Source organism: Pinus tabuliformis, chromosome 8 (assembly GCF_031772625.1).
Source record: "Pinus tabuliformis cultivar Carrire ecotype Pingquan chromosome 8, CPIR1, whole genome shotgun sequence".
NCBI classification, from domain to species: Eukaryota; Viridiplantae; Streptophyta; class Pinopsida; order Pinales; family Pinaceae; genus Pinus; species Pinus tabuliformis.
In genome coordinates this window covers 654,937,591-654,962,207 of record NC_142294.1, presented here as the reverse complement: position 1 = coordinate 654,962,207, position 24,617 = coordinate 654,937,591, and the positions used below count along the sequence as shown (strand labels likewise).

The following is a 24,617-nucleotide window of genomic DNA, read 5'->3' as shown; positions in this document are numbered from 1 at the left end:
TCCACATGCATCAATGGAATCCAAGTGGCATGTCTCAGATTGTCTGATCGTGGGATTTCGATCAAATGACGACAATTGATTTGGTTAAGTTAATGCAACCACTTTCCCCTGCGCACCAGATACCGCCCTCATTTTGCTTGTCCTCGACACCGCTCTAGAACCTACAAGAGATTAGGGTTTTATTATCCATGCAATTGAGAATTATTTGGTAAATTTCTTATTTTAACTTTCATTTCACACACAACAAATATGTTTCCTTATTTTTAAGAATGTTGGAACATGTTTCGGTACTAATCGCATCCAAAGCTATTTGTTAAAAGCTAACTGTGACCAGATTGCAGGTTGGACATTCTAGGGTGTGATACCCTCAACAATTTTTTTGTGCACCAGCGTGGGTGGATTCTTCCTCACAAGTGAGAACCAAACCAACCAATTTGGTTATGTTTTCTTGAATTTGAATTACGTTGGATATGGCATTAACCTTATCCATATTCAGGTCTTCGACTTGTGGTCTACCCTTTCCTTCCAAGTCATATTGACAGGTAAACTTTGGACTCACTCACCCGAGTCTGAGAGGTTTTCATTATACCTTTTATGTGTTTCTATGTAAGGTTTTATCAAGTTCTAATTACCCTTGTGCTGGGGTTTCCAGGTAAGAGTCTCAGTTGCAGCTTTTCAAATCAAGGTTTCCGAATTTTATCTTTTCTAGCTACGACATTGACTACACCAAGCTCTTTGTCCAGGTGCTTGGGTTCTATTCCTTTCCTGCTTGAGCTTGAATATCTAGGGTTAAAACTTGAAGATGAGTTCCTTTTATGAGTATGATGCAACAAGTTTCGCGAAGTATTATATGTATTTAGACTTAGGGTTTTTGTTTAAAAGAACTCAGAAAGCTTCCTCAGGGTTATATAGTATTCATTGCTGAATTGGTTATGGTTCTAGAACAAATGTATTATGGTTATTACCATAGGCCTGTAAGAATTGTTTAGAAATGAATTTTGGTACTTTTCTTTGCTAATTAGCTCCCCGAGAGCACTACTGCTCAAATTCACAACTATTCTTTTAACGGATTCAATGTATTGGGTACAGTAATGTTAATTCATAATCATTTTGTTCACGACTCCTTTTGTATGAGTTTTACAGTCAACAGGTATTTCAAGTTTTTTGTATGAATTTGGATTTTCTTTACCCTGGAGGGGTTGTGTAAATGACTTGTATAGTCGTCCAATACATTTTCCTTTTTCTCACTGGAAGTCTGGTTACATTTCTTTTTTTACCCGTATGAAATTCTGGTTGTTATTTACTGTTGCAATGCCATGAATGAGAGGGTTTGATTATTGGAAAATTCTAGATACTAGGTTGTTTAACAGGATATCTAGGACTGTTTCCTAACGAGGTCCCTTCCTTGCTAAGGATACTAACCCAATTCCTTACCTAGTTTCTGCCATTTATACATTATATTAATTCATGGTTTAGTTCATACATTTATTCCTCTACTGGAGGATTTTTTATGGTAGTTCATTATTCCTCGCATGTGCTTAATATTTACATATTTGTAAGAAAGTTACTTTTATTTTTCTGGAATGTGTGACTATTAATTTTATAGCTTCGCGGCTTTCATCCAAACCCTTATCTTGAAATTGGATATTAATTAGTTATTCTTTACTATCGAGGTAATGTTCACTTATAAAGATATGATAACGCATATCTCCCAATTCCTATTCGAATTTATAATACCCCCATTTCCTTCTACACAAACATTATTGACAATTGTATCCTGAAAGCTTGAATTTCACAGATAGGATTTCTGTCCACAAACACAACCAAACACTAAAGTTTAACATTAAATTTTACTGGACTTTTCTCAAGAACTCATTTTCTTTCTTACTAACAGTATTCAATAAGCTTTCAGAAGCTAATACAATAATTTGATATGTATAGATATTTTCTATCTCTTTTATTTTCAGTCAATAGATATACTTATCTATAAAAACAATTCTACATCAAAATAATTCCATTCGGACCTTATATTCACTATTAATACTTATATGTTTGTCTGCTTGCCAGAAAATAACCAAAGAAAGACTTGTTCCTCCCAACTAGTGAGGTCAGCTATTACGTCCAAGTCCTCCCCCCGAGCCTCTTAATTCTAGATCAGTTCAAATAGTAACTATTATGTAACCTCATGACTCCCAGTCCAGTCCAGAATGTCTTATTTGGGTTTCCACTGGTTCTGACCAACTCAAGAAGACCCAAAAATAACCACTCTGCTTTCTTGACAGCGTCCTGTCATACACTTTTCCCTTTCCTTCCTTCAAGACTCCTTTCCCTAGAACATGCCTTTCTCCCTAAAAGATTTTCCTTTAATCTCTTCTGGGAAGGAAAAATAACTATGTATCTACCTCCAATCAAGATTTTCTTTTTACCAGTCTTTCTATAGTCATTTCATGTTTATGCATAACTTTCCTTTTAACGGAATTTTTAATAAAATAACGTATTTTAAAATTACTTGCTAATTATCTTAACTAGCAAACCTTGCATAGTAAAACTAAATGTCAATTATTTACATGACCAGGGATGTTATATCTTCCCCCGCTTGAGCGAAAAACCATCCTCGGTGTTCATTCATGCCCATGGAATAGGTCAAGGTATGCTTCCCGCATCATCTTTTCATCCTCCCAGGTGGCCTCTTCTGGGCTAAAGTGCCTCCATTGCACTTTAACCTGGGTGATGGCTCGTTTTTGTAGTGTTGTTTCTCTCCAACTGAGAATGCGTAGAGGTTCTACCAAGAACTCTCTATCTGGTTCTACCTGTTCCAATCATTACAAAATGTTAAATTTGCAATTATTTGGGATCTCATTCAATTCAAAACAAATGTGCACATTATTTAATAATATTGTTACTTGCACTTCTTGCCAGTTAATTATGTGTCTAGAGTCATAAATATATTTTTTTAACAAGGATACGTGAAACACATTATGAACTCTCATGTAGCCAGGTAATGCCAACTGATATGCAATAGGTCCAATCCTTTCCAAAATTTGGAAGGGTCCACAATATCGTGGGGCCAATTTCGCACATCCCTTCCATTGCATGGTTCTTTTCTTGGGTTTTTCACGAACATACACATGGTCCCCTATCTGGAATTCGTTGAATGTTCTTTTATTTTCCGCATACATCTTCTGTCTATCATGGGAAACTTTTAAATTTTTTCGTACTTCCTTCATAGTATTTTCCATTTCTGCCAACATGTCAGGTCCCAATGTGAATTTTTCCTGAGGACTATTCCAGTTAATGGGGGTCTTGCACCTTCTCCCATATAGAACCTCAAAGGGGCTCATCCTCAATGATTCATGATAATTTTTATTATATGTGAATTCCACTAAGTGGAGATACTCCTCCCATTTACTTGGGTGTTACATTACATACATTCACAACACATCCTCCAACACTTGATTTACCCTCTTTGTCTATTAGTTAGTTTGTGGGTGATATGTTGTGCTAAACTAAACTTCAATTCCTAGGTCACCAAAGATATTTTTCTAAAAATATGATGTAAATTTCACATCTTTGTCTGATATCATAACTTTGGGAAACCCATGTAATCTAAAAATTTCTCACATAAATACATCTACAATTTGAACAATTTTATATGTTGATTGAACATGAATAAAATGGGCTACTTTACTTAACTTGTCTACCACCACCATAATTGAATCATTTTGCTTCTTAGTTTTAGGCAACCCAGTGATGAAGTCTAAAGTAATTACTTCCCACTTCCATTCTAGAATGGGTAGTGGATGGAGCAATCTGGCTGGGTGTTGGTGTTCAGCTTTAACTTGTTGACACTCCAGACATTTGGCCAAATATTTCGTGATGTCTTTTCTCATTCCAGGCCAAAAGAAAGTTTTCTTAACAGCAGAAAATAACTTTTGATATCCGGGGTGGGCAGCATAGGGCTTCCTATGAAATTCATCCAGAATTAGTTGCCTAACAGCTACTTGATTTGGAACATATATTCTTCCTCTAAAAAGTAGTAAATTATCATTGTTTATGTCATAGTCAGTTTGGTGTCCTGAATTGTTTGCATGTTTGGTTTGCTACCACAAAAATAAATATGTTGAATCCTTATCCTAGCCTCTTTAATAAATTCTGAGAAATTAAATTCAATTTGACTGTACGAAATCTCATACACATGATGCAACTTCCTACTTAGTGCATCCTCTACTTGATTCTCTTTTCCTTTTAGATGTTTAATTTCAAAATCAAATTCGCTCAAAAAGGCGGTCCACCTAACGTGACGATCATTAAGGTTAGGTTGCTTAAAGAAACTAGTTAGGCTGTTATGATCAATCATTAACATGAATTTCTTCCCCAAGAGATAATGTCTCCATACCTTTAGAGCATGTACTACTGCAGTTAGTTCTAAGTCATAAGCAGAATACTTTTATTCGTGCTCCTTTATTTTTCGAGATTCATATGCAATAGCTTGACCTTCTTGCATCAACACCCCTCCAACTCCTTCTTAGCATGCATTAGTGCAAACGACGAATTCCTTTCCTGGGTCTATTATTTTCAGCATTAGGGTTGTGGTTAGAAAATGCTTTAATAGTTCAAAACTATGCTAACACTTGGAATTCCACTTAAAAGCTTTCCCTTTCTTTTGCAAGGAGGTGATAGGATAGGATATTTTAGAAAATCATTTAATGAAACAACAGTAATATCCTGCTAAACCCATGAATGATCAGATGTTAGTGACATTAGCAGGAACATGCCACTCCATAATAGCTTTGATCTTTTCCGGATCAATTGTTATCACCTTTGCAAATATAACATGCCCTAAGTATTGAATCTGCTCTTTAAAGAAATCACATTTGTTGTATTTAGCATACAGTTGATGTTCTCGTAATGTTTGCAGAACTATTCGCAAGTGCTCCTTATGCTCCTCTAGATTCTTGGAGCATATAAGAATATCATCAATAAAAATTAAAACAAATTTATCAAGATAGGGGTGGAATACACTATTCATGAGACTCATGAAAGTTGTTGGAGCATTGGTTAGGCCAAAGGGCAGGACCACAAATTCATAATGGCCATAGTGAGTTCAGAAAGTGGTTTTAGGGATATATTCTTCCTTCACCCTTATTTGATGATACCCTGACTACAAGTCTATCTTAGAGAACATCATGGCTCCTTTGACTTGGTCAAACAGATCATCGATTTTGGGTAACGAGTATTTATTCTTAATTGTCAGCTTGTTAAGCTGTCGCTAATCGATGCATAGTCTCAGTGTTCCATCCTTTTTCTTAACAAATAAAATAGGTGCCCCCCATGGGACACCTCATGCGGATATAGCCTTTATTGAGAAGCTCTTGCAACTGCATTTTAAGTTCAATTAGCTTAGGAATGCTCATTCGTTAATGGGTCGTTGACACAAGTGCAACCCCTATAATCAATTCTATTATGAAATCAATGTCTCGCTTAGGAGGTAGTCCTGGAATTTCTTCTGGGAACACATCAGTAAAATATTGAATGATAGATAGACTTTCCAAAGAGGCTAACTTATTTTTGGAATTAGTAAAACCCACTTGCACTACATAAATCTTGCATCCCTTCATGAGGCATTTTCCTAAATGGGAAGCAATAATTGGTCATAGTTTTATGGGTCTCTACACTCCTTGAATTTCCTGCCTAATACCCCCTGGATTAAGATAACTGATGGTTTTATCTTTACAATTTACTAATGACCAATGCTCCTCTAGTTAATCCATTCAAATTAAAACATCATAGGACCCCAGGGGTAATACATTTAAATTTACATTAATTTGCTAATTTGCTATCTCAATACAACAACCATTTATTTTTGTTGTCACCCTTCTTTTTGCTCTAGTTTCCAATTGCACTAACCAAGGATTTTTAAATTTACTATTTTGTAAGTGACATTTTTCAATGACCTTAGGGCTGACATAACTTAAATTGGCTCCTGGGTCTATCAAAATGGACACATCATGATTATGTATCTTACCTTCAAGCTCAATCATAGAGGGCTGGTATTCAACTTGATGATCATCTAGAGTTGCATTAATCCTTGGTATGTTGTGCGCCACCTCACCAACTGTGGAGGCCTCTTGAATGTTGGCAGTATGTTTGGCCCTGGAGTGGTGAAGACAGTTCTTATAATAATGTGGCTCCCTGCAGCCCCAACACTACAATGGACGATTTTGTTTTTGATTGATCCCAGGTTTACTAGAAACTTTGATTTTTCTATTTTCCCTTTGCGATTTTGTTTTTTGTTGATTCCTTCTAGCAAATTTGTTGTACTGATTCCTATGTAGACTCCTTGTGTTTTTGATCTTCACATTTTTCATATTCTGGAAATTTTTCTGCAACTCTTTTCTAGTCCACCTTTTACTGCCTTCTCCTTTGGATTTCATTTGTTGATAACAAATCCTCGCTTTTCATATGGCCTCATCCATGGTTTTGGGATTGTCAAATTCCAGCTGTTCTTTCATGAATGTTAGTAGGTTTCTCATGAAACGTTGAACTTTGGCCTTTTCCTCCCGAATGTAAGGTACATACCTTAACAGGGACGTAAATTTGGTTACAAACTCGTCCATAGTAAGTTGTCCCAATTGGAGATCATGAAATTCTTTTGCCTTATCATCATAAAATCGCTTCGTCAAATACTTCTCCTTGAAATGTTTCTGGAAGTCCCCCCAAGTCACTTCTTGTTCAGTAATTGTATGAACAACCTTAACCTCTTCCTACCACAGTGTGGCCTTCCCTTGAAGCTGATAGATAACTAATATTTACTTTAATTTATCATCATATTCATAAATTTGGAAATATTTATTAATGTTGATCAGCCAAGCTTCAACGACTTCCTCCATTTCCCCATAATAAACTGGAGGCTTAATCTTTTTAAATTCTCCTTTCAACTCAGTTTTATGTTTCTTATTCTTCTAGTAATCAATTGCATTGTCATATCCTTCTTCATTTCCCCCCTTGTCTCCTTCTATGTGTTGAGTATGACTCCCCTCAGGAGCACTTTTCCCCTCTGCCTTTTTTCCTCATCTCTTTCATTATCCTTAGAGCTGGGTACAGGGTTCCGATCATTCTGGCAATCAAAAAGACTTTTTAAGATCTTTTCCTGGTCGCACATCAATCTTTCATTATCTGCCCGTAGAATGGCCGTTTTAGTCCTTGATTGATGAACAATTTCCAACAACATGATAGTGGGGTTTTGTTGTCCCGCATCCAATTAAATCCACATCTCAGGATTGGCTCCTGAGGTAGGTGTACCTCCATCTCCTCTCCATATTATGTCTCCAATTTTTTCTCTATGCGTGTTCACAACATATATGTAGTAATTAATTTAACTTCCCAAATAGGCCTTAGTTTTGGAACCTGGCTCTGATGCCATTTGTAACAAGTATCAAGTAACAACCATATTGAACCATAAAAAAAAAATTGAATCATTAGCCTCTAATCCAGGAAAGTTTGCATGGTTTACCCTCACAGGTCACTTGCTACTCTTAGCTAACTTCTAATTATATATATACATATGAAAATAATATATGTCAGATTCGAACTTGAACATATAATTAGATGTATCCTCTATATATCCAATCTTATATTCACTATGTCATTCACTCACGAATGACTTTGTAATATTAAGTCTAACTCCTAAAGATACGCAACCTATTCATTTGGTGATCTCATCCACATATAATTTTTATGTTTTATGATAATATTACACTTTAGATTACATGACCCTTGCACGGAGATTTAACTCACATTAAGAGATGTTTCTGGAGATATTAGTCCACAGTATTAGTGGAATCCAAGTGGCATGTCTCAGATCGTCCGATCGTGGGATTCTGATCAAACAACAACAATTGGTTTGGTTAGGTTAATACAACCACTTTCTCGCAGGCATCAGATAACACCCTCATTCTGCTTGTCCTTGATATCGCTCTACAACCTACATGAGATTAGGGTTTTACTATTCATTCAACTGATAATGCTCTAGTAAATTTATTGTTTTACCTTTCATTTCACACACAACGAATATGTTTCCTTATTTTTGTTAAAAGCTAATTATGACCAGATTGTAGGTCGGACATTCCAGAGAGTGATACCCTCGAGGGGTTGTGTAAATGACTTGTACAGTCTTCCAATACATTTTCCTTTTGCTCACTGGAAGTCTAGTTACATTTCCTTTTTTACCCGTATGGAATTCTAGTTGTTATTTACTATGACAATGACATGAATGGGAGGGTTTACTTACTGGAAAATTCTAGATATTGGGTTGTTTAACAGGAGATCTGGGATTGTTTCCTAATGAGGTCCCTTCCATGTTGAGGATACTAAATTCCTTTCCCAGTTTCTACCATTTATACATTATATTAATTCATGGTTTAGTTCATAGATTTATTCCTCTACCTGAGGCTTTTTTATGGTAGTTGATTCTTCCTCATATGTGCTTAATATTTATAGATTTGTAGAGAGTTTCTTTTTTCTGGGATGCATGACTATTAATTTTATAGCTTCACGATTTTCATCCAAACCCTTAACTTGAAATTGGATATTAATTAGTTCTTCTTTACTATTAAGGTAATGTTCACTTATAAAGATATGCTAACACATATCTCCCACTTCCTATTAGAACTTATAATACCCCCATTTCCTTCTAAAAAAACATTATTGTATCATGAAAGCTTGAATTTCACATATAGGATTTTTGTCCATAAACACAACCAAACATTAAAGTTTAACATTAAATTTTAGTGGATTTTTCTCAAGAACTCATTTTAATTCTTACTAATAATATTCAATAACCTTTTAGAAGCTAATATACTTATTTGAGATGTAGAAATATTTTTTATCTCTTTTCTTTTCAATTAAAAATGATTCTACATCAAAATATTTCCATTCACACTTTATATTCATTATTAATACTTATTTTTCTACTGGCTAGAAAATAACCAAAGAAAGACTAGTTCCTCCCACTTGTGAGGCCAACTATTATTGCCAAATACTCCTTCGATAGACTTTTGATTCTAGAACAGTTCAAACCATAACTATTCTATAACCTCATAACTCCCATTCCAGTCCCATCTCAAGAAAACCCAAAAACAACTAATTTGCTTTCTTGACAGCGTCTTGTCATACAATTTTCCCTTTCTTTCCTTCAGGTCTCCTTTCCCTGAACATGCCTTTTCTCCGTGACATATTTTCCTTTAATCTCTTCCGGGAAGGAAATAGAATTGTTTAAATTGTCTAGAATGAAGATTTTCTTTTTACACGTCTTTCTATAGTCATTTCTTGACTACGCATAATTTTCCTCTTAACATAATTTTTAATAAAATAATATATTTAAAAATTACGGCTAATTATCTTAATTAACAAGTCTGGTTATAGTAAAAGTAAATGTCAATTATTTACATGGTTAAAGGTGTTACAATACAGATAAAGTGTATATATATATATATATATATATATTTCTTGTAAATATTTCAATATAGAACTTAAATAAATTGTTTGAATATATATATTAACTAATATATTTCAAATGTAAATTATTTCACTCTATGATGCCTGTATTAATGTTTACTTTAGTAAATATTTCAATACTCGAAAATAAAAAGTAATTAAAGATAAAATAATGTAGTAATTTCTTAATAAGAGGAAAATGTATAACTCATTTAATTTTTAATATAAATTATTAATAATGATAAAATATTCAAAAATACAATATGAACAATGAAAAATTACCATTATAGATTTATCATAATCACTAGAAGGGATTAAATCTCTTGACATGTAAATCTCTTTTCAAGTTTGACTCTTGGTAGATCCATGGTTAAAATGGATCTATACTGGGATATTTTGATGCAATATGTATACTAAGATTTACTTTTATTTAAACAAACCTTAGGCTATGGTAGTGTAAAAGAGCCTATTTAGAATTTAATAATATCCATGGTAAAATGGGGGCAAATATTGATGATTAAGAATCTTGTTATATTGCAAATATAATTTTTTTTATCTTCTTATTAATTAAATTTAAATATAATTACAAAATTATTATTTTAATTTATGTAGTAAAATTTTTAATTTATAACTACTATTTATATGTTATATATTTTAATGTGATATATATATATTAAAAAAGACTATTAATAAAAATAAAATTATAATATAAAAAATTGAATTTAAAAACTATTTACATCATAACTATTTTATAATTCTATTTCTCATTAAATTTGATATATAATTAAATAAATTTTAACATTTTTTAATTCATTATAATATTTAAATTTTAATCATTTATCCATCATGACATTTATACTTCATAACTTTTATTTAAAACACTCAGAATAAAAATATCCAGAAAAACTGTCACATCCATCACCCTGTTATTTAAAAAAACCTAAACTCTAACAATACCTATCAAAACAATTAATTATTTCATAGTGATAGACATACCCACCTTCTTCTTCGTGTTTGTGCGCTGCCCCGGTCCAACCAGACAATATGGCATGGTAAGAGGTGCTCCTATATGCCAACGCCCTGTAAAATTGAAGTATTAAATTAAAGAATTAACGATTTAATGTTATAAGCAGTTGGGAGTTTAGAGAAGATAATATTCCTGATTTTAATTATAAAATTAAAATTTTAAATATTTTATTTATATATATATATATATATATATATATATAAATATATAATAATGGTTTTTTTTTTATAAATAAAACAAATTATCATATAATTATTATTATTATTTTTATTTCTTATTATTATTTTTATTTCTTATGAATTGATGTAATGCAACTATTTTAGACAATTTTAAGACAAGCTATTGCAACTCATGCATTTCTTATTGTTTAAGAATATGATTTAAATGTAAAAATATTTACACATCATTCTTATTGAATATCAAATATATAAATAAAGAGTTTTGCTTTTCAACTGCCCTCGCCCTTGGGGGCTGGGCCATGGGGCTGAGTGTCACTGATGTATTTTTTATTGTTTAAGAATGTGATTTAAATGTAATAATATTAGCATATTATTTTAATTGAATATCAAATGTATAAATAAAGAGTTATGTTTTTTTATTTAGAAAAGAGTTATAGAGAAAATGTTTTGAATATTATAAAATGAAATACAAATTTACTAAAAATATATTTAGATTTATATCATTATTGTGTAAGTATATGATTTATTAAATTATGTTTTAAGTGTTATAGTTAAGGTTAAAGTTATTGTTAATTGAGTTTAGTTTGGGTGATTGGACAAAGTAGTTATTATCTTCTCATCTAGGTTCGTAAGTTGATATGTTGATGTTCTGGAATAGATTAACTTTGTTGCGCTCTTAAATGAGTCTATACTAAGGGTTGGCCTAATACCAACAACCTCTCTCTAGCCTTCACGCTGAGAAGGATGCTGACTGACTTTCTTCCCTTGGCGGTACCCAATGCCCAATTTTTTCTTTGGAAAAAGTTAAAGATAAATATATTGAAGGTTAATGAGCTCAAAATTTTTAAATGGGAGAGCCTATCCTCATCACTCATATACACAAGCTCTTTAGTTTGGCATTGAAGCAATGCTTCTGTAACCCTTGGACACAAAGCCTCATTGTGCTTTAAAGATGGGCATAAAAACATTTCCTTTAATTGTAGGACCATTATGATTAACCACATCTTACACACGTTGTATGGAATTATTTTGGAAAAGAAGATTAGCATATGGCTAGAAATCCATGGTAAAAGAATTTAAATGCCAAACTAGGTTCAAGAGATATCATTCAATTATGAACCACCTTGTTACTCTCAAGATCATTGTAGAAGAATGTCATAGTAATAAAATTGGTCTCTTATGTTATTTCATTGGCTTTAGAAAAGCTTTTGACATTGTTCCTAGGATAGAACTATAGAAAAGGCTAGAAGAGATAATGGATCTCTTGAGTTGAGAGTTGTCGTGACAAGGTTGTACAAGAATGTTACTACCAAATTTAGGACCACTGAGGGTTAGTCAAAAGAAAATAAATGCAATGTCAAAGTCAAGCAAGGCTATCCCTTATCCCCTACCCTTTTTGGCATATAAAATGTTATGCTAGAAAAGTGTTTGGAAGTTGTGTGTTGTGTTGGCCCCACACTCATTGGTATAGTCATAACTCTTCTCCTTTATGTCAATAATATTGTTCTTTTGGTGAGGAGTTATTACGATCTTGGCAAGCATTTGAGAATCTTCCAAAATTTCTGCTCTATGATGGATATGATTTTTAATACTAACAAAACTAAAGCCATGATAATTAAATCCTAAAAGATCACATACTATACTTTTATATATCATAAAAACTACTTCGAGGAAGTTCCCTCATATGAATATCTTGGAATTGATATCCACCACAAGCTCAATTTAAATTATAACATTAAGAAAAGGATAAATGGATGATAGAAAGCTAACTATGGGTTTGAAAATAAATGCAAGCCAACAAGTTTTTGGATATGGGATACAAAGGAACTCCTCTTTGAGACTTGTCACTCTTGTTATTTTATATGGGTGTGAAGCTTGGATTTGTTGTATCTCCAAGGAGCCATGGAGGAAGATAGAACAAATCTAAGAGAATTTTATAACCTACAATCTCAAAATTAAAGGTAATACTCCCTATCATATCCTCTTAATTGAAGCAAACTTTTCTCCATTAAAAGCATGGCTATAACTAGGTATTTTATGTATAATAAGAAGTTAAACAACAAGGAAGCCAAGATGTTTCCTAAAGTTGTCTCTAAATCTAAACAAAATGCTCAACTTTAGTTCAAGCATGGATGGCATAAGGACGTCCATGTCTAGACAATTGGGAGATAAAGAAGAAGTTCACTTTGCGGAATAAGGATGATATTAAAAATAGTATTACTTAAAAAACTAAGGAGAAAATTTGGAGTGATAAAGAGTTGGAGGGAAAAAGGAAACTAAGATGTTATAAGGAGGTAATCGACCCAAATATCAAATATAAAAAATATATTTCTTAACTAATGTTAAGAACAAAATTAACATTGCTAAAATATGAACAAAATCTCATGAAAAAATATTTACCCCTTGGAATAACTTCATCATCTTGAATCTTATTGGTTCTCTTAAAGTTAATATTTTTAGTACATTTTTTGTTTTGAGGCTCAATTTTAACCTGAAAATTCCCCTCAATTCCTAAAACACCATGGGATGGAATATTCTCTCACCTTTGCAACATTAAGAGGGTTAAAAATGAAAGGAATTTTATCTTATATTGTCTATCTTATACTCACATTTGATCTAATTTCAAAAATATTTGTTACACTACTAACCATATTGACTTTAAAGTGAGCAAAACTATGGTGATCATGGATGCTTCTTAATGCTTTTTTAGCATAAATATAAAATGCTAAAGAATTCTGAGAAATGTCTTACTTTCTCAAAGTCCAGAAAACCATGTCATCTTAGTAGATGCTCATCATCATCATCATTATCATCATTTAATATCAATGCCCTCTTTTCAGGAGATAGAGCTTACTCCAAACAAAACAATACTTCTTCAATTTCATGTTTAATGGCATTTAAAAAAATGCATATTTAAAATTATGTTCCTCTTATAATCAAAATGGCATAAACAAGTTTTGAAATTTCATTATTCATAAATTTAAATCTCAATAATTACATTCTCAGTTCATACAATTTTTAAATTTTGTTTTAAAATTATATTTGTAAATAATTTTTACAATTTTTCATTTGATTCATTATCTTGTTCTTAATTATTTAATATTCAATTTATTAATATTATTAATCGATAGTTCAATTTAAGACCACCATTTAGTATAAAAATAAATTGATTTTAATAAATTGAGTATAAAAATTTGTTATATCATAATTGATTTCTTAAGTTGATGTAACACCCCTCCAAACTATGGGACCCATGTTGAGGGTTGAAAAGGAGCACCTAATGTGCATAAATAGTTTTTTGTTTTAATATTAAAAATAAAGTTAGCCATGTGAAATTATAATGGAAAAAGATGCTAAAAGATGGTTTAGATTCCAGACAGTTATGGGAAATTAGGAAGGGTTAGGGGCAAAGGAAATTGCCTACTATGACTTCTTCTCCTAGGAGATAGTTTATCTCAAAAAAGAAAAAAAAGTTGGAAGAGGGTGAGAGGGGAAAAACCTGAAGCAAACTTCATGATTGGGAGCCTGTTGGAGAAGGCTCCAACAAACTAGTTTTTCAGCTAAGTTCTCATCTACAAGATGATATTAGAGGAAGGCAAGACGTTGTCACAAAGGAGATCCCATTTTGGGCCAAGTTGGCCGCTAATTTGGAATTTGTCTAGAATGTGAAACTGGCTCCGGGGGGGGTGTTCTGGTTTATGAAAAATCAGTTATCGTTGCTTGGGAGGAGCATCAAGTTTCCTTTGTGGTTTCCCTACGACGGACTTGGTTTCCATTAAAGGATAAGTGCATAGGTTGAAAGAAACATGTTTACTATATGCAGACCTAGTTTTGTTTTGTTTTATTTAACCATACAAGTGCATATGCCAAAATGAAAACTATTATTTGAATGTCCGTGTGAAAAAAAATATATATATTCAAGTTTTCTCATTTATTTTTTGATGTTACATAGTAAGTTTGAAAATATTATTGCAAGGTTTCAAGAGTAATAGAAACAATTGTACATGTAAGAAAAAGCACAAATTATTACATAAATGCACAGTTTGTAGAACAAAACACTACGAGACTCTTAGTTGAGTTATAAAGAACATTGATACCAACACTAACTTAAATAGAAGGAAAAATAACAATTTAAGCATCATTTCCACCCCTTTTAGGTTTGAGGAAAAATTATACATGTCTAAAATTGTTGATGTTCTTTAAAAAAAATGTGTACAGACATAACATATGAAGTCACTGAAACTACGCTAACACTTAATCAGTTTCTCGTATTTCCAAGTTAAAAAAATACATAGGAGAGACATTGTGTTGAACCTTGACAGGGCATTGAAACCCTAAAGGATGCCCAAGGGTCTGGACTAAACGGCCACGACCTATATATCTGACAACCCATATGACATATACAAAATAAAATTGTTAACAATTTATAAATGTAACCCACGTTAAAATCAAACCCTAAGGTTAGGGTTCATCCCTGGTGAGGTGACCAACAATCATTACAAGAATATGAGCCAACCTGGACGAGCCATAGGGTTGTAAGTTAAAGAAATGAAACTGAGTATGAACCCTTCTTGAATCAGTAATCTCTGAACAATGAGGTGATGCTACCATACATGTGGACAATGAGAGTAAAAGTCTAAGCAACCTTCTTACGCATGAGGGAATATAAGAAAAGAGGCATAACAAGAGTGGGTCGGAAGGGAAAACCATTACCTAGAGTTAGTAAGGATGTGACCTCTCTTTGTATCACCAAAATGAAGGAGGGTCACATGCCAAAAAAATACAACCCCGATTGGTGAGATATGACTAAGGGAAGCAAAGAGTATCGTAATCGTTTTGTAAAAAGGAGACTAACAAATGCTAAAATTTTAAGATTTAAGAGTATGCACATGTCACACTGGAAGTCGGACATTCTTAAGTATCTCAAATGGGTAACCATATGCTCTCAAATGATTCCGACAACCACCTTGGTGTATGCAATTGCTACCTAACACAAATAAAAGAGAGAACCATTAGACTTTGTTGATGGTGCTGGAATCGCCAACATGTCAAGGGGATCTCCCCGGTAAGAAGTCCCAATTAGACCTTAGACCGTTTGGTGTAGGAGTCCCAGCTGTGGGTCGTAAGGTAATGCCTTGACCGCAATGTCGCACAGAGGCAAGTAAGATAACTTTGTCAGTAGAAAGGGTGTGACTGATGCAGCGAGTCAAGGAATGAGTATGATAGGTTCCAACACTTCAAAGGGAGAGGAAATTTAAGGTGAGTTCCAAGTTGAAAGGGATCAGTCCCAACTCGGCTAGGAACACGCCACACAAAGGACATGCACATATTCCGGCAGAGAAGTTGACACGGATGCGATAGTCCCAACATACAAGGTAATATAACATGAACATCACCCACGGATCAGCCCGAGAGAGTGTGATGGTTGATATAACAAGGTTTAGAGAAAGGTCTGTCTGATGTCCGGTAGATCATTCGACATGGACGATGACAACATTAACAAAATATGCAACACATTAACAACAAGATTCATATAATTGCATACAAATTAGTTCATATACAAGTATGTAAGTTAAACAACATATATCATTAAGGAAACCGGAGCAGTCCAACTACAATAACAACATATGCATGAAAATGTGTTGGCTTTTATTATATAAAGAAGTGTAAGTCATAATCATACGATACACCATGTAAACCTTCTATCCCTATCAGTAGAATGTTATAGCCACATCCACCTTCTCCTCCAAAGAGATGTACTAGCTCCGTGCAGTGGAGAAGCCAAGGCACGTTACAATACTGTCCAAGCCTTCTTCAAGATAGTCTTAGTAGAAGCTTGGCTTACCAAAATCCTATACAATGAGTTATGAGGGACTATTTATAACAAAGGGTGGGGTGACCCTTGACATTCCCCTTTGTGACAGTTCAACTACCCTCATGACTCTTCACCTACTCTATGACTGTTACATCCAACTGTTGACACTCAACTTACACTTGACATGACTCAACATTACAATGCACATGTACTCATGTGAGACAACATGGCTTGAGAAAGCCTTGCAAGACATCACTGACACTCGGTCCGTTGTGGTGAGACCAACTCTTTGACATGCTTGTGATGGTGAAGCTGGTGAGCTGATGCCAAGTTTGGTCATCCGTGATGGTGTGCATGTACCTCATGGTGACATCTTGTTGAATCGAACTCTTGCCTCCGTTTATCCAACTCGTCTGCTAACATGCGCATGGTCTTCTTGTGAACAGTTGAACCGACAACACACTGATGCATAGTGTCCATGTTGATCTTCAAGTATGTGTTGGTGGTCATGCACATCAACTTTCCAAAGTGCATGTTCAGCGCCAGTTGGAATTTCGTCTTGTCTTCACCTTGGTGAGTGTGTTGAATGGGTTGGATTGCATTCGAGCACTCAACGACATGCATGTTGTTGGATCCGGTGCATGCAATCAACAACACTTCTCACCATGTTTTCTCTGTGTCAGCGATTGGGATGGATCCTTAACTTGTATTAGCGTAGTTTCATCCGTGAGTGCACCTTGCACCCACTGCTGTTCATGTTCCTGCTGCAACTCATTGGACTGTCTGTGCAGCTTCATGTTCTTCCTAAGTTGCTGCTTCAGCAAATGCAACTCCTTCTTTGTTCCATCTTCTGCCTTCGTGCAATCTTCATGTCGCACTGTCACTTCATAGCATAAGTCTCCAAAGTTGATTTCATTATCAATGGATCTGCTTGATCTTGCAACTTTGCTCTGCCTCTACGTTGTGAACAAGCTTCCTCTTACATTCGCTTCATTTGTTGTGTTCTCAACATTCGGTATGTTGCCTTCGGTTGTTGTTCATGATGTTGCTCATTGTGATGATGTTGCTTGATGTCCTTGTCCACAAACAACTTGATGTCTTCATGAGTAGGTAAGCCCATGGACACTTGATTGACTGCATCCCCAAGCATGCTCTAAATGGTGTCTTCGTCTCTGCTCTCTTGGAAACCATTGTACCTATACTACTGAGAGGTAGATGAACACCTGTGATACCTGGAGACATGGCAACACTCATAGTAAGCAATCTATCAGTTGAAAACCAAAATGAACATGAGAACTGACTTGCAACATACCTGGGTGAATGATCATGAAGGTTTTGCAATTTCGATCGGGAGTTCGAGAGATCGATTGCCAAGACTGCACAACCCACAGTCCGGGCTGCTGGGAAACTGAATAACTACTGGAACTGTAAATTGCGCAATCTAGTTGGCCAGTTGGTTGATGGGATTGTGTAATGCGCGATTCCGGCTAGGAAAGGTTGTTGTCTTAGGAACAGATTTACGCAAATTTTTGGGCCAAGTAGCCACTGACCTCCAGAAATGCACAATTCGGTCCAGGAGACTAGTGCTAGGCCAGAATGCGCATATCTGGAGAGAAAGGTGAGCCTTCATTCTCCAAATTTCGTAATGCATCCTTGGTGAAGGTAGAGACCGGGCCAAGGTTGACCCAACTCGCCAACGGGAAATTTGAAAGCAAGTAAGTCGATGAAATGCATGGCGACACTAAGTGATAGAAGAAGTGATAAACAGTGCATGCAAAACATGAATGGAGGATTGAGAAAACAGATCAACATGCATGTGGGTGAGGCCATTCACCAGTTAAGCGAACGTCCGTACAAAACAGTTTCAAGCATGCGACAATAGTGAGATAGCAACAAAAATTGAAACAGAGCTAGGAAAAACTAAAATATATGTAAACGACAGTAGGCACTCAAAGAAATCAAACAAACAATACTCATACAAGCGAAAACCCAAAAAGTGACAGAAATGCAACATAAGGCATGGGAAGCGAGCTTACCCAAAAACAGCTGAGTTGAATGTGTCGACTACTCCTAGATGTGATGTGTGATGTCAGAGCTACAAGGTTGATGTGAGGAATAAGCTTTGCATCATCTGGTTTATTATTTTTTGTAACATCGAGGTTGTGATGCGCATGCCACAAATCTAGGGGAAGCGACACTTCAAGGGAGGTTTTTGAATTATTCCTTGCATGCAACCTCCAACTGCTAAACATAGATCCTTGAAACAAGGGATGCCTTTGCATGCTGCCTTGAAAGAAGCAACATATGCATGCAAGTCCGTTTTGCTCAGTCCCGGAGGAAACCGGTCAACTCAGCTGCACATGCAAGCAATTGCTAGACTGTTGGAGAAAAATGTACATTTTTTACTGTAAGTTGGACTGACTGCCCAAGAGGATTGTGAAATTTCTAGGCCCAGTAGTTTACTATTGCCTAGATTTGCACAAATCATGGGCTGAACTGCCTGTTGATGGGAAAAATTGTACAAATCCTACTGGGAGGGTTGGGTGGAAGGATTATGCAATCCAAGAGCCCAACAGGCTATCAAAGGGAATTGTGCAATTCCTGGAGGGAAAGGTTGGTTTCCCTCCAGGAAAGCGCAAATTTCACTGGGAAGTTGCTCAACCTGTAGCTGGACCAAGTCTAGGTGAGCAGCCTATGAAGGGAAAAGATCAAACTTTGATCGATAGCCTGCCTTTGATCAAGAAAGACACTAAAGCTTGAGGACTTGATAAAGCAAGGCAAGCTGTTGTGAAGGTTGGTAGGGAGGCTCCAAAATAGGCTAAGACAAAATTTTGGAGGGTGGTTGTAGCCACTACAACACTTGGCGACACACTGGTAGAACTCCACCTCTTTGAATGGACCTTATTCATGAAAATCAAGTCTAACACCTCCGGAAGTATTGTTCAGCTCTCAGCTCATCTTTGCTTAACACTATCTTGATTGTAAGATGTAGAATCTACAGACTCTTGGTCAATTAACACACATTCCAAGCCAAGGCAACACAGTGGTTTCAATTGGGGTTGAGGGGTATATAAGTGCACAAGCAGTATAGTCATCAGAGTCTAAGTTTCATCTCTAGTGTTTCTCCACTACTAGTAGGTCTGGACAGTACCTGGTGGAGTCACATAGGAACACAAGCATGGCTCTGTTGCCAGCGAGCCTGATCAGTACCCCGGTGGAGTTACTTGCATCACCTCCCTATGGAGGAAGTCTTTCTCTTCTTTCGTCTTATTCATTTTTCATTTTGAATTTTTTTTTTTCATTTTTTTTTCGTTTCCAATGTGCATAACACTTATTCATTTTAGAGGCAAAAGAGGGATCCCGTCTTATTGAGAGTAGTGGAGGTTGTTAGAGTAGAGAAGTAGATTATTATATCTCTGATGTGCCTGTTAAGGTTTTCCCCCTCACTTTACTCTACTTGACTGAGCTAACAAGGGTTAACCCAAAAACAATTGACTTGAGAAGGTGACACTAGTTAGCGCGCAAGCATTATGTTTATACCAAGGTTCACTTCGAAGAGTACGTATTTTCCTTTGACGTATCATGGACTAAGAGTGAAAATTTCATCATACAAAGGCAAGATGACAGATAACCAAGTAGTGATAGCTGTACAAACCCTCTTGTACTTTATCCAACTCATTTCATGAGTCACACATGGTTTCATGCAAACTAACCTATGAACGAAACAAGTGAACGAACTAACAATCAACAAAGAAAATCAAGAGCAAAAGAAAAAATGAAAGCGAAAGAAGTAAACAAACAAGTAAGCAAAGAAACAAACCAACAAAGCATGTAAGCAAACAAGCATGCAAGCAAACAACTGAAAGAAAACACTACTCCTACTCCTACACTAATGGTGCATGGGCCTGATCATGTGAAGTGATACTTCTAATGCAGCCACCGGTGCATTGGTAGACCCATGTGAGTGAAAGCTTGGTCCGCGAGTAACCCAGTTGTGCGGACCAACATACAAGAAATATATGACAGTGAAGACAACCACACTTCATGTTTCAAGGTACCCACAGGACATAAGTGAGTGCATGTGCATGAAAGACAGTTCGTGGACTTATCATGGTGTTGTGTGACACTACATGCAACTTTGAAGCAAAAGCACACTCTTGACTGAGACATGCAAGAAAACGAAAGAAACAAAGATAAATTGCATTGTGCACGAGTGCTTGCAATGTAAGACTCCTCCAATGCATGAACAATGGGATCGTGCAGTTCGAGTGGAGGAAGTGTGATCTATGTGTGAGATGGATTGTCAATGCATACATATGAGTGCTGAGGAGCCTTGGGTGATTGAATAGTTTCATGATCAGAAGTGAGACTAACCCCAAGAGAGCGAGGACCTGACATAACCATCAGCTCGAGTTAAAGTTCCTTGACAGTCTTGGTTGTCTCAACTTCATCATTAGGTAGATCATCATAAATCGATGGCTTCGAAAGATCAACTGTGATAGGTTCATGATCGTGATAAAAAATGGAAGCAAACAGATCACGACTGCCATGATCAGAAAAATCAATGAATTCTTCAACATCCTCATGATCAGATGAATCAAACAGAGGGGTAGATGAAAAGTGAACGAACTCATCCTCTGTGTTTTTGGAAAAGATAGATGAAGGATCAAGTGGATCTTCAATTAATAACTTATCCCCTCCGTTGTCAAATGATCGACTAGGATCCGGTGACTCCTGCGAGTGATCAACAACGGGTGCATTCGTAAATGAAGACACACATACAAAATCATGGATGGTAGGTTCACCAAAGAAGCTCAAAAGGAACGAAGGGGGCTCAGACGGAAGGGAGTCATTCTTCGTCAAGTGTTGATGTTCAAGCTCCCACTCATACTCTTCATGAATGCCAATGCATGTTGGTTGTGCAACACCAACTTCGTTAGTGGGTTGTTCCTTGTTCACAACAAGTGAAGAGTCTAGAATGGATGAACATAAGACAACATCATCCAGAGGAACACCTGGGTGTGAAGACAAAGGTCAAAGAAAAGAATGCATATGGGAACTCAAAGGATTAACAACCAACTCTACGCGAAATTTGAGTGGAGTGATTTTGGGGGGGTGTGAAGAATGAACAAATGTGCGAACATGATCCTCTACAACACTGGGCGATGGTGGAACTATTGAATGAAAGGGAGGTGGACAGTCTATTGAGACAGTGCCTGATCCCGCATGGGATTGTGCAGTTCCATCAACGAAGAAGGTTGAGCGAGGTTTGACATCAAGCTTTCCCTTATGATGGGCAGATTTCTTAAGGCAGTACTCGAACTAGTCCCAGAGATAAGCGAACTTCATCTGGCTCTTCGGAGCTTGAAAGTGTAAGTCACGGAAATACTATCAAAAATCAATAACAGACTCATGTAGGGCCTTCCATTGTTGTAATAGTTTTCGGTAAAGATGGTCTAGATCAAAATGATGGAACATGTCTTCAATAAGATCACATAAGTTCTCACATGAGTGCATGGTGTCAGCCAGTAGATTGAGCACCCAACGAAATGGGTATTCACGAAGTGTGAATGCAAGCAACAGATCGACCTGTTCGTCAGTAAACTCATCTTCCTCATAAATCATGGAAAGGAAGTTATGTAAGTTCTTAGGCCAAGCCACTTCGCCTTCACCATCATACGTGTGAGTGGACAAGAGATTGAAAAGCTTCCCCAAGATGGAGACATCTTCACGATTTGAAAAACACCTCGGGGGAAGAAGAATGCAAGATTCCATGAAAGATATGCAAAGGTTCAAAACTGGATGAGAGGACACTGCTTGTCATCAGGCCCTCCTTCTAGTGCTAGAAATGTTGATGGTGTTGGACCCGCCAACATGTCAAGGGGATCTCCCTGGTAAGAAGTCCCAATTAGACCTCAAACCGTTTGGTGTAGGAGTCCCAGCAGTGGGTCATAAGGTAATGCCTTGACCGCGATGTCGCACAGAGGAAAGTAAGATAACTCTGTTAGTAGCAAGGGTGTGACTGATGTAGTGAGTCAAGGAATGAGTATGATAGGTTCCAACACTTCAAATGGAGAGGAAGGCGAAGGTGAGTTCCAGGTTGAAAGGGATCAATCCAAATTCGGCTAGGAACACACCACACAAAGGACATGCACAGCTTCCGGCAGAGTAGTTGACATGGATACGACAGTCCCAACATACAAGGTAAGATAACACGAACATCACTCATGGATCAGTCTGATACGAGTGTGATGGTTGATATAACAAGGTTTAGAGAAAGGTCTGTCTGATGCCCAGCAAAGTAGTCGACACAGATGGTGAAAACATTAACAACATATGCAACACATTAACAACAAGATTCATATAATTGCATACAAATCAATTCATATACAAGTACGTAAGTTAAACAACATATATCATTAAGGCAACCGGAGCAGTCCAACTACAATAACAACATATGCATGAAAATGTGTTGGCTTTCATTACATAAAGAAGTGTAAGTCACAATCATATGATACACCATGTAAACCTACTAGCCCTATCAGTAGAATGTTACAACCACATCCGCCTGCTCCTTCAAAGAGATGTACTAGCTCCATGCAGTGGAGAAGCCAAGGTGCATTACAATATTGTCCAGGCCTTCTTCAAGATAGTCTTAGTAGAATCTTAGCTGACAAAAATCATATACAATGAGTTATGAGGGACTATTTATAGCAAAGGGTGGGGTGACCCTTGACATTCCCCTTTGTGATAGTTCAACTACCCTCATGAATCTTCACCTACTCTATGACTGTTACATCCAACTGTTGACACTCGACTTACACTTGACATGACTCAACATTTAAATGCACATGTACTCATGTGAGACAACATGGCTTGAGCTAGCCTTACAAGACATCACTGACACTCGGTCCGTTGCGGTGAGACCAACTCTTTGACATGCTTGTGATGGTGAAACTTGTAGCTGATGCCAAGCTTGGTTGTCCATGATGGTGTGCAGTAACTGATGGTGACATCTTGCTGAAGCGAACTCTTGCCTCCATTGCGACCGATGCATTGGTTCGGCCCCTTCATCCAACTCATCTGCTAACATGTGCATGGTCTTCTTGGGTACGGTTGAACCAAAAACACACTGATGCATAGTGTCAGTGCTAATCTTCAAGTGTGTGTTGGTGGTCATGCGCATCAACTTGCCGAAGTGCATGTTTGGCCCCAGTTGGACTTGCTTCTTGTCTTCACCTTGGTGAGTGTGTTGAATGGGTTCGATTACATGTAGGCGCTCAACGAAATGCATGATTTTATATCCGGTGCATGTGATCAACAACATTTCTCACCATGTTTTCTCTGTGTCAGCTGCTAAAATGGATCCTTAACTTGTACTGGTGCAGTTTCATCCATGAGTGCACATTGCGCCCACTGTTGTTCATGTTTCTGTTGTAACTCATTGGACTGTCTGTGCAGCTTCATGTTCTTCCTGAGTTGCTGCTTCAGCATATGCAACTCCTTCTTTGTTCCATCTTCTACCTTCACGTGATCTTCATGTCGCGTTGTCACTTCATAGCTTGAGTCTCCAAAGTTGCTTTCATCATTAGTGGATTTGCTTGATCTTGCAACTTTGCTCCGCCTCTACGTTGTTAACAACTTTCCTCTTACATTCGTTGTGTTCGCTTCATTTGCTACGTTCGCTGCATTCGGTATGCTGCCTTCGGCTGTTGTTCATGATGTTTCTCATTTTGATGCTGCTGCTTGATGTCCTTGTCCATGAACAAGTTGATGTCTTCGTGACTAGGTAAGCCCATGCACACTTGATCAACAGCATCCCTAAGCGTGCTCTGAATGGTGTCTTTGTCTCTGCTCTTTTGGAAACCATTGTGCCTGTACTTCTGAGAGGCAGATGAACACCTATGATACCTAGAGACATGGCAACACTCATAGCAAGAAATTTGTCAATCGAAAACCAAAATGAACATGAGAACTAACTTGCAACATACCTGGGTGAATGATCATGAAGGTTGCACAACTTCGGCCGAGAGGTCGGGAGACCGACTGCCAAGACTGCACAAGCCACAGTTTGAGTTGCTGGGAAACTGACTGACCGTTG

General features: G+C 36.5%; 1 long non-coding RNA gene across 1 annotated transcript; it reads left to right on the top strand.

Moving 5' to 3' along the window:
* Positions 1-215: 215 nt before the first annotated feature.
* On the top strand, positions 216-1,117 carry LOC149237276 (uncharacterized). The gene is made up of 3 exons (XR_016246289.1): positions 216-413; positions 497-542; positions 653-1,117. It is a non-coding gene; the product is annotated as an uncharacterized LOC149237276 (long non-coding RNA).
* The last annotated feature ends 23,500 nt before the right edge of the window (positions 1,118-24,617 follow it).